Consider the following 11,737-nt stretch of genomic DNA (forward strand, 5'->3'; position numbering starts at 1 on the left):
AGTCAGGTTTGTTCTCGACTCACAATTGAGAATTCCAGATTTGAATCTTGAGCAGGACAGGAAATGTGCACAACCATTTCTATCACATTGTGCCCCAGTCCACCTAGCAGTAAATACCCGTTAGGTACCCAGGAGTTATTCAATCTTGTGGGGTTGCATCCTGGGGAGGACCTAGATATAAGCCCAATATGTACTGTATGCATGAACTGGCTGCCTGTCCCCCAACAACTAATTAAGTACAGTATACTGTACTTTATGAAGATTGTAGAAAAATTAGTGTCAAGCTTGGAAGGAGTTACAGCATTGTCATTATATTATAAAGTAATGATCACTAAGTTTGCCAGTAAGACCAGAAATGCATACAGTACTAATGATGCCAAACAAACCCAATTTACAGAGAATTCGATTAAACGAGCACTTTTAAGTGCAAACCAAAGGTTCCAATCAAGAAATTCGGGTTATTCTGAGGTGGGCAACTCTTGGCCTCTTTTGATAATTACTTTGCAGGACAATGTAATTTTGACAGGTGCAGTGATGTTTAATGCACCTGTCCATGAATATTGTGGCAAATACCAGACTTTTCCCCACTTCCTCATGATATACAATGATCACTTTAATGTAATTTATGCAGAAGGGCTAGTAATCTACCTTCAACAATTGTGAATGACTTTAAAAGCAAATTAGGGAATTGATTCCTCATAAAAAATGGGGTGAAGACTCCTTTAGCAACAGCATCTGCTATATTACTGCAGTAAACACCAATATGGGTGGAACCCAACAAAGTTTGACTGGTTATACCACATCTTTAGCTTCTAGCAGGTTGGTGTTCAATCCTCAAACATCAAAGTGGTTGGGCACCATTCCTCTACTCAATCCTATCCCAAATCCTTGGCCTTGTATTTCTTCCAAATGCCATGTAGTCATAATGACTGTGCTTGCTCCTGATAATTACCTTGCCTTGCCATGAACAGGGCAAGAGACCATTATGCTTTGGCAGGTACGGGTAATTATCAAAAGGCACCAAGCTGGGGAGACTGTAGTACCATGTTCTGGCAAGCTGAAGTACCGTAGCCAAACTTCTTATGTGTACAGTATCTTGCAAAGGAATGTCATAATCGGACTTCTGCCCACTCGTTCTATAATCTGCGATTGTTGGCTAGTTTGATGGTCTAGCGTTAAGGGTAATAAACTGCACTCGCGTAAAGGTGGTAGCCTATCCCCATGGCCTTTCTCTTACCTTCCAAAATAGGTAGTGGGAAATGGCTCCTAACTAGGATGCCTATTATCCACATGTACATAACCATTGGTCATTTAATGGTACAAATGCCCTGCTCCTTACTGTCCAAACTGCCATCTGTGGAGCACCTTATAAAATTGGAAATGAGAACATTCCATTAGTCTTGCTGTCCTGCTCAGTCAACTGTCCTTCGTTGAAATCCTTGGTGAAACCAATTCCTCTGATATAACTTGCCCTGTATTTTTATTCTTGTACTGATGGTATATTGATTTACATTAAATGCCTTTTTTTTAAATATCCCACAACATAGGTAGTGCTATGTAGTCTTTCCAGCGTCGTTCCTTCTTTTTGTTATGTACTGTACTTGCAGGTACAGTATTGCACTGCCATGGTTAAGGGCCATTATTTTACAATATTTGATCCTCCCCGAGACCACAAGTTCTGAAAGGTTTTACTGTAGAATAGTTTTAACAATATAGAGGAGCTAAAATGTTTAGCACAGGGGAAGGCAATTTAATGTTTCAACCAGAACAACAGTGCCCCTGGTATTTTTAAGTACAGTATGGAAATTGCTGTAAGGTTTTTTAAATTTACCCTGTCCCCATCTGAAATAAGGGACTGTATAGAGATCATACCAACATTAATGTATTTGGCAACTATACTGTTCTTGGAGTTTGACTTTGACATCACACTTGATATATGTTACCTTCCTTTTTCCAGTTGTTACCCACTGCTAACAAATATGGAGCTTAAAATCAACAAGAGCATAAAGAAATCATATTAACGTGATGTATCAATGAGAATCAGTAGAAGCCTAAACTCTGGGTACTCCCAAACAAATGCCTTGGACCTCTACATCACAGCATGGCCAAAAGTATTGCAACCTAGGATTCAACTGAATCCTCTTGGGTTCCTAAGGCATCAGTGTAAGCCTCAGGAATCCTAGGGGATTCAGTTGAATCCCAGGTTGCAATGCTTTTGAGCATGTTGTGGTATAGTGGTCTAAGGCTTGGTAGTACCTAGAGCATAGGCTTGAATCCTCATGGCTCCCACTGATTTTCAACAATAGTATATAGGGGTACCTCGGTTTAAGAATTTAATCCGTTCCTGGAGACGGTTCATAACCTGAAAATTCGTAAACCGAAGTGAATTTCCCCATAAGAAATAATGGGAAATGAATTAATCCATTCCTGACTCCCCAAAAACTTCATTTCAAAGTAAATTTTATACCTAATTCACCCAAATCTTCACTACAAAAGTATGTTCAAGTTATTATTTACTCTTGCTGATGACTCTTGTTGGTGTATGGAAGATGGTGAGGAGGGAGGAGGAGGAGAGGTGTTACTGTTTGGAAGGGGAGTCTACTTCCATTATAACATCAGACAGTGAAGATTTCTCTGGAGTGCACTCTGACCCATTTTGCCTGCATACCACTAGGTCCTGGTTGTGGCTCACTGCTTGATTTTCTCACAAGGAAACGTTCCATTGAAGATTGTTTTTCCCTTCTTTGCAACACTTGTCTGTAGTGAGGCATCACATTGTTATTGAAAAGATTAATGCAACAGCTTTCTCTGGGCGAGTCTTTCATGCTTACCATACCATTTTCATGCTTACGAATAATCTCTTATTTTTCCTCTATGGTCATTCTCACGTGATTTCTTGCCTTGAACTTTACCACTGGCTTTCTTGGGACCCATGGTGAGATATATAACAACTTTTATGGTCAAATAACCAAAAATCCGAAAAGAAACTAAATCCTTGCGAAGAATTCAGGCAGGATAGGCACTGGCAAACTGAGGCGTGATCACCGTGCCACCATGCGCTAGGTCGGCCGTACGCGTATCAACAAACTCGTATTCTGAGGTAAAGTTTGTATCCCGATTCAAATCGGGCTCGTAACTTGAAAAGTTCGTAAACCAAGGTACCACTGTACTCTTTTGAATATAGTAATTAAATTCAACGTATTTTGTCTATACAGTATGGGGATCATATTAACGTGATGTATCAATGAGAATTAGTAGAAGCCTATGCTTCTATTTTTTTAGTTACTTACATATTGAATGTGACTGTACACAAGGCATTAAGATGGCATCAAGTGTGAAGACATGGTCAATGGAAAGGAAATCACACTAGGTAACACGTGAGACTAATCAGGATAATGAGAGGGGGTAGTGTAGTCAGAGCCCAGTTCAGCAGGGGCTGCAGGGCCATTAGGAAGGGAGCAGCTCTGCCAGAGGAGCATAACACACTACATGAGTGGATTGTGAGGATTTATGCAATACAGAAAAAAGTGGCTGGCTATCAAAGCCATGGATACTACCTACTAGGACAGAGGTTGACAAACACAAAACAGAGTACATACCTCAATCCAGCAGAGCTCCCCATTTTTAACAGGGCAGGGTAATGAAACCACATTCACTAACTTCTCTAAACAACCCATTCCATCCAAACAGGTCAACCCCTCTGGTGCATGGTCTGATGGGATGCTTAGTACATTGGGCACCCTTAGTTGCTAGCAAAACTCTAATATCATATGGGAGTCGGTCGGTCGAGCAGACAGCACACTGGACTTGTGATCCTGTGGTCCTGGGTTTGATCCCGGGCGCCGGCGAGAAACAATGGGTAGAGTTTCTTTCACCCTATGCCCCTGTTACCTAGCAGTAAAATAGGTACCTGGGTGTTAGTCAGCTGTCACGGGCTGCTTCCTGGGGGTGGAGGCCTGGTCGAGGACCGGGCCGCGGGGACACTAAAGCCCCAAAATCATCTCAAGATAACCTCAAGATAGCTGCTATATATAATATAATCAATGCTGAATTTCAAATTACCTCAAAACAAGAAGAGTTAGAAGATGCTAGGGCAGTGAGAGTTAATAACAATCAATTAGTGGTACAGTATATACAATGTAACTCTTGAAACACAAAATTGCATAAACTACTGCAATAAAAATACTTGTTTTGGTATAGGTGGCAAAATATCTTATTAGCAAAAATAATGAAGCCAACTCCAGCAGCAGATTTTTACCTGATTATAAATAAAACGTGTGTGAATGGAGAAGATATTTTCACGGTAATGTTATTTCTGGACAGTGCAAAATATAAGCCTTTATTCTACAGATGAAAGCTTCACAAAATTTAACAACTGGGACTTTCAACCGGTCAAAAAACAAAAAAAAAGATTCATAATATTCTTTATGTATGCATATTCAACACTAATACATTTACAGGGAATTATAAATATGAACACAAACTGGACAGTTCAGTTTACTGCTCACACTGACTAGCAAAACTTAAGAATACATTTAACCTGCATTCACCATTCAAACACTTGACAGCCTACCCACAAACACCAATCCATTAACAAATGTGCGAGTATAGTATGCCACTCTGAATGATTTTGAAAATATTTATGATCATTTATAATGTGGACATCTCATTGCTTAGTTTCTTATCTCAAGATTACTCAAACTGGACTTTAAAAGAGATTTGGAACCAGAAAATATGTGCACCTCACTGCTAAGGATCCTGTACATAGCAAATATACTTCCAGGAAATCTAAAATATTTAAGTTATTTGTATATTAAACAAATTCTTAATTACTGCTATGTATGTAGTGTACAAAATATAATTAAATTCCCTTATCAATATCAAATAATATTTAATTTGATAAATAACATTTTCATTTCCTTATTTTCACAGACTGAGACATACAAATGTATTTCTATGACAAAAACTCCACTGGTTTGTATACATATCAGAAGCAATTTCAATGTTATGTGCCAAGATTCAGTTACTTCAGTGGCTATAATTATACTGTATACTAAAACACTTACAATCTGTATTAGGATTTTGAATAGCATGTTTGGTAAAAGTTTACATATTCTAGAGTACAAACACTGTAGTGTACAAGGAATGACAAAGATATAAACCACACAGGAGTCAAATCAGAAAAATACAGTACTCATTTTATGTATCCTCACAGCTAACAGAACAGGCCATTTTAGTAAGAACACGAGGAACACATTTTCATTGATACTGTATTTTAAAGCTAAAGTTAATTTCCAGGAAATTTCCAGGTGTTATGACCCAGACAACATTGTAGTACTAAGTAATTATCAAAAGAAGGCACCAAGCCAGAAAGACTATGTAGCACCTTCTTTATCGTGGGATATTCAAAAGGTGTTAAATATCACTCAGGATATCAATATGAGAACAAAAGGACATCAGGCAAGAGGTAATAAAGGCATCAGATTCACCTAAGGATTCTGTCAAGGGACAATTGTCCCAGAGATACATTAGGAAGACGGCATTAAAAATAGTTTAATTATGCTAATATACACTGCTGTAAATTTTATTTATAGAATATAGTGCTCCCCTGAAAATTGAATGATATAATTCCAGACCCGATCCAGATTTGTGTAAACTCTGGATTTCGTAATGTTTTCCCTTTTTTGACTATTTATCACCAAACTTGCCTGATTTTTCTTACAGCAAACAATATAAAACATGTTGCAGCATATTTGGACAAATAACATACAATTTTGGCCATACTGTATAAATAAAAAAAATTAAACATTTTGTTCACACATTTTTGTAGGACAAACTGGTCTTGATAATCTAATGACCATAGGTGTCCTACAATGCTGTGTAAACCAGCATTGTAACCTGGTAAACAGCATCATCCAAATTCTCATACCTAGAATATTTTAATGTTTTTATGGTTCACCTTATGGTTTCACTTGTTCCATCACTACTCACCCTTTTTACTAAGATTCCATGATCTGCCTTCCCCAATTTTTTTTTTTTTTATGTCCGACACCAGATAATGCCAATACCATACTCCTGCCTCCCCAGCCATGGTCACATTTCTCTGCTAGGTCTCCTTATCCATGGTAAGGAGGTTGGCCTTTACATTGCAGGAGGTACTCATGCTACTCTAGTGGGACAACATGGTTTCAACGTGCAAATAATGGTACAGTATTTCAGAAGCCAGTAAAAATGCTTGTGAAAACAGAGGTTAGACCACAATCTCATGCAATGAAAAACAAATGGTCAGTATACATGCCCTCACAGTAGGACTGGATGCCTTGGACAAATGCTACAAACTTGTACATATGATTTATAATGCAAGTATACTAAAGTTACTCCCTCCAGAACTCAATTTGTTCTTTTTAACCCTTTAACTGCGCAACGCGCCTGCAGGCCCAGACTTCGGGTGCGCAACGCGCCTCCGGGTGTTTTTATTTTTCACTTTCCTTTCAAAACTCCCGTGGCAATGTGGGGTTCACATCAACTTCCTCAGGGCTCTTGTAAATAGATGCTATCTTTAAAAAAAATCATGGTCAACATTGCCTGGTGTCAGAGCCTCAGTAGTGAGTGAGCAACCAAGGCTGGCGCTCGCAGCATGAGCGCACAGCACTGCTGTTCAGCGTGTGACAACAGCATCGCCTAATATTGTCAAAATATATATATAATCTGTTTTATTTAGCCATGATAGTATTATAGAAGAGCCTGAGTGTGATAATGACTGGGTACAATGTTCAAATATAAGTGATTCAATGCTGTTCACGATGTTCATAGTGCTAACCACAGCACCACAGCATTATTTCGTCCATCTAGGAATCTTCAAACAACTTTTTAGGTTCCTTTTCAAAATAAACTTGTGGTCAATTATTCATTTACAGGTATTAGTGACCAGGATTGTGGTTAAAATTAGCGTTGTGAGTAGGAAGGAGGAATTTTGGTGAAGGAAGGAGGAAGGGAGAGAATTGAGGTAGCCTCACTGTGTGGCAGTAACTCTTATTTTGCTCACCATACTAGCTTAGTGGTTCGCTATGGGCAACACATATGTACATGTGTATATACAGTGTGTGTATATACAGTAGTGTAATAACAGCACCAGGAGTATGTTGTGAGGAGCTATTTTGGTGAGGGAGGTGACGTCGTAATCGTGGCGTCGTCTGCTGTGTGATTTGTCATGCAGTGTATGGTGGCCACTGTACTGTTTGGACACAATACCGGCTTACTTGCATAGTTCTGGTAAATAAAACATGTAGATAGGTATATACAACATGTGTAATTAGTGTAATAAGAACAATAACAGAATGGTGGGAGGAGCAATGTTGGCGAGTAAGATGTTGGAGTGAGGGAGGGCTGGCTGGGTGTGGCTGCTCACACTCACGGTGTTCTGAGTGTGCTTATGGTGAATGTATATAGTGTGTGACAGTGTATAGTCTGTAAATAGATTGTATATATACATAAATTAGCATGATACATGGTAAGTATTTGCAACATATGTGTACACAAGTGTCATGTACGTAACACAGTGTCTTCAGACAGTACGGATGTTTTACTGCCATAATGTAGTGTACGTGTTCATTATACATAGGATTAGCACGTAAAAACAAATAAAATGTATTTGGAACTGTGCGCAAAAAAATTAACAAAATTATGTTCACAGCGCCCCGGGCGCCCCACCGGCCCCGGGAGCATACTGCTCTGGCGCACGGGGAATGATGACGTCACGCCCCACGTTTCGAATCCCATAGCAGTCAAAGTAAGTACAATTTCGAACTTCCATTGCTATACCCATATACAGGGAGGGGCTTTTGACACTTTCAGAAGAAAAAAGAATTTTTTCCCGAGGTTTCATTTCTTGCGCACTGGGGGGGTGTCATATTTATAGGCCGCGCAGTTAAAGGGTTAAAAATTTAAGTTTTGTTGGAGCAGTCCAGTGGCCAGATCTGATCTGTTGTTCAGAAAAATTTATTCTATACAGATCCAGATTTTTTAGGAAACACTGTACTAAAATTGTTATCACTCTATATAAGACACTAAAAGAGAATTTAAAGAACACTCCATACAGACCTGTGACTCTGTGATATGAAACAGAGCTTAAGTATGTTAGAGCCAAAGAAGTAACATAATAGAAATATAACATTTTTATAGCAACTTCAAAAATACATAAAACCAAATAAAAATCCAGCACACAAAAAATAAGTGTTGTATTGAACAGTCACTGAATTTTGAATCTCATTGTTATACTACAGAACACTATACAGTACTTGCAGTCCCCGTGGCGTAGTGGTTAAGACACTTGTCTGGCGTTTCGCAAGCGCTTTGTCCTGGATTCGTATCCTGGCCGGGGAGGATTTACTGGGCGTATTTACGTATCTACACTCAATCCTTAACTGTAGCCTCTGTTTGCCCAACAGTAAAATGGGTACCTGGTTGTTAAACAATTTGGCGGGTCATATTCCGGGGAGTATTAGGACTAAGGACCTTCCCGAAATGCTACACATGCTAGTGGATGTATAAGAATGTAAGAACTCTTGTATATATATAAATACTGACTTCATTTATAGTACTATAAGAACTTAAATTACTCTATTTAATAACACTGTCAAAATTTATGGCTGTTGGGATCCACAAAATACAGGTTTGTAAAAGTGTTGTATGTATGAACTTTAACATAAGTACCAACTGCATACATTGACCTTTTTATATTTTGAATGTGAAACTATAGAAGCTTTTCATGTACAGTGGTACTGTATTTAATTTTTTCCCAATACAGTAGAAGGATGAGGAAGGAAAGAGGCCGAAGGGAAGCAAAGGAGATGGGGAAAGCGCCACATGGTGAAAAGTTACAGTAAACATAAAATTTGACTAATAGTTATTGTCTAATGATACTACAGTACATAAAGAAACTTCCCTTACCTTGCCTTGCTTATGAAACTGCCTGTATACAGTATTCAAGGATTGACTTGGCATCATTCACACTCACCAATGGATTGTAGCTTTTCCAGATACCAGTACTGTACCGGTTATAAAAAGTAATTACCAATGAAAATAACTTAAGTTCTTTCTCATATTACAGCTAAATACCAAAATAACATCCTTAAGTGGAGGTGCTGGAAATGTCAGTGAAAATGCCTGCAAGACCATTGTTTCTTAAAATATTAATTAGATCACATTTTCCTATTAAATCTTGTTTTTTGTTATATTTTTGGCCACTATTAAGTTGAAGTGAGAGTTCATTCACTGTTAAGGAATTCATAACAATACATATTACAAATATTTAGAGGCTGGAAAATAATGGTGAAAATTCCTTACAGTCTCCTGATAGATATTTGTCATATGAAAAGCTGAAATTATTTCACTCTGTGAAATTTGACCACCAAGAGTGGGGAAAAGGGAGAGTATGGATGGTACAGGCAGAACTAGCTCCTTTATATTGGATGAAATGTATTTTTAAAGCTGTTGCTAAATGGGCAACACATTATAAGTTAAGTGCTATAGGGAATTCATTTAGCATATTGTAATTAAACCTAAATTCAGTAGTTTTTCATTTAGAAGAGATGTTCCTTAATAAGTGAAGGAGCTATCTTTGAAGAGCATATGGCCAATATTTTCCTATAGACAGTTTGGCATTTATTTTTGCTTATGTAATTACATTACAACATGTTATTTATGTGTTAAAATAACATGAAATTCATGGTGTATGGCTTCCAATCAAAAATTATAAATAAAATAATTTAGTGAAATATGCTAAATTACAAAATTCAGGAAGGGGACCTAAATAATACAATCCAGATTTCAATGTCACAATGTGACACTAAAACTGACTAATAATAATAATAATAATATGGGCATAAGAAAATACTTACACAGTTAAGATTTTAAGCATGAAAACTACAAAAATAAACATACAAGTGCAAATAGGAATAACACAAGTGTTGAAACACAATTTAAATATAATAAAAGTATCTGAAAGTGAACTTATATCAGTTCTAGAATCATGTTAACTTTCTGAGCAAACTCAAATACATGAAATCTACAGGAACATATTTTATACTGACCCCCCCTTGATCACACGCTTTTCCTTTAAGCACCCATTATACTATACTCTCGTCTCTATATACAAATCCCAAATTTGTGTGTCTATCACTGCTTAACCACATGATATATCCACCCCCCACTACCTCCTCCAACTCATTTCATTTTGGGGTGCAAGCAGTTAATATCAGTGCATATACAATATCTTATTTCTCTAAGTTATTACTTTTTATAATCTTAGTTTCCTATGTAAACGTTTACAATAATTCTCAATTTCTTAAACTAATGCAACACAAACTAACGTTGTCTACACATGTTTATTTTCTTATCTGTTCATATCACAATTCTCATTTTTGTACTCAACTACTTATTCAGTACTTGAATGCCACTGGGATGGGATTGGAGAGGATAGAGGTAATAAGTGCAAGGGAGGGGATAGGTGGATAAAATGGGGCTGGATGATGGGAGGGGACAGCAGGCTGGGAGGGGATAGATGAACTTGAAGGGGCAGCAGGATGGAAGGAAGAAATGGCAAGAAGGGGAAGGAATACAAGTAGAAAAATGAACAAGAAAAACTAGAGATAAGAATGAAAAGAGGAGGTAAAAATGAAAGGGGGGAAAGAAATAGTAAACAAAATGGAAGGTTTAAAAACAGGTAATTAAGGAAGAAAGTGTAGACAAAAAATTAAGAGGGCATGGCACGGGTCAGGACCAGTTATACTGTCCACAGTATAGACAAACTAATAGACACAGATAAGCAAACATATTATACACAGTTATCCATTTATGAATGTAAAGCTATAACCTAAAATTCCAAAATCCAGACACAGTCTTAGAAAGTAATTTCTGATATGAATGTAACCATGGTTTAAAACTTTATCTTCATTATTTATTCAATAATTTGATGAATAATCATCAATTATTCAAAATATAACCTCTTGAATTTACAGTTGCATTCATATATATATTTTTAATACACACATCATAATACCTAACAATAGCTACTCATGCCATAGATTTAAAACAGCAAACATATAAATGAAGATTAAACAACTTATTAATGCATCACTTTCTGAACAGAAAATTCTCTATTTTGATATACGTACTGTACACAATTTCAGTCACTGATACTTTTCTCTTCTGCCTTTTATAAAAAGCACATCAAAGGCCATTCATGTTTAGGTATCGTTACAAAAGATGTCTTTGAAGTAACATTTTTAAGGCATCCTTTATTATATTGAAGATCTCTGCTTTCAAAGGAAATCAAGTTCATTAAAGAACAACATACATGTTTGCTTGTCTAAGTGTTTTCAATATATTTCTACCTTCTAGAGTACAAGTTGTGCTAATACATTCCCCTTTTCTGTCTCCAGAGTATGATGCTACAATTTTAATAACAATATAATCGCTGAACATCATCCAAATGCAGACGAGAAGTCACAATAACGTGGCTGAAATATGTTGACCAAACCACACACTAGAAAGTGAAGAGACGACAACATTTCGGTCTGTCGTGGACCATTCTCAAGTCGTTCTGGATGATTCTCACAATCGACTTGAGATTGGTTCAGGACGGACCGAAGCGCCGTTGTCCCTTCACATTCTAGTGTGTGGTTTGGTCAACATCATCCAAATTAATTAGTAGTATCAATGTGTGCCATCGTTGCTA

The sequence above is a fragment of the Procambarus clarkii genome, chromosome 72, assembly GCF_040958095.1.
Source record: "Procambarus clarkii isolate CNS0578487 chromosome 72, FALCON_Pclarkii_2.0, whole genome shotgun sequence".
NCBI classification, from domain to species: domain Eukaryota; kingdom Metazoa; phylum Arthropoda; class Malacostraca; order Decapoda; family Cambaridae; genus Procambarus; species Procambarus clarkii.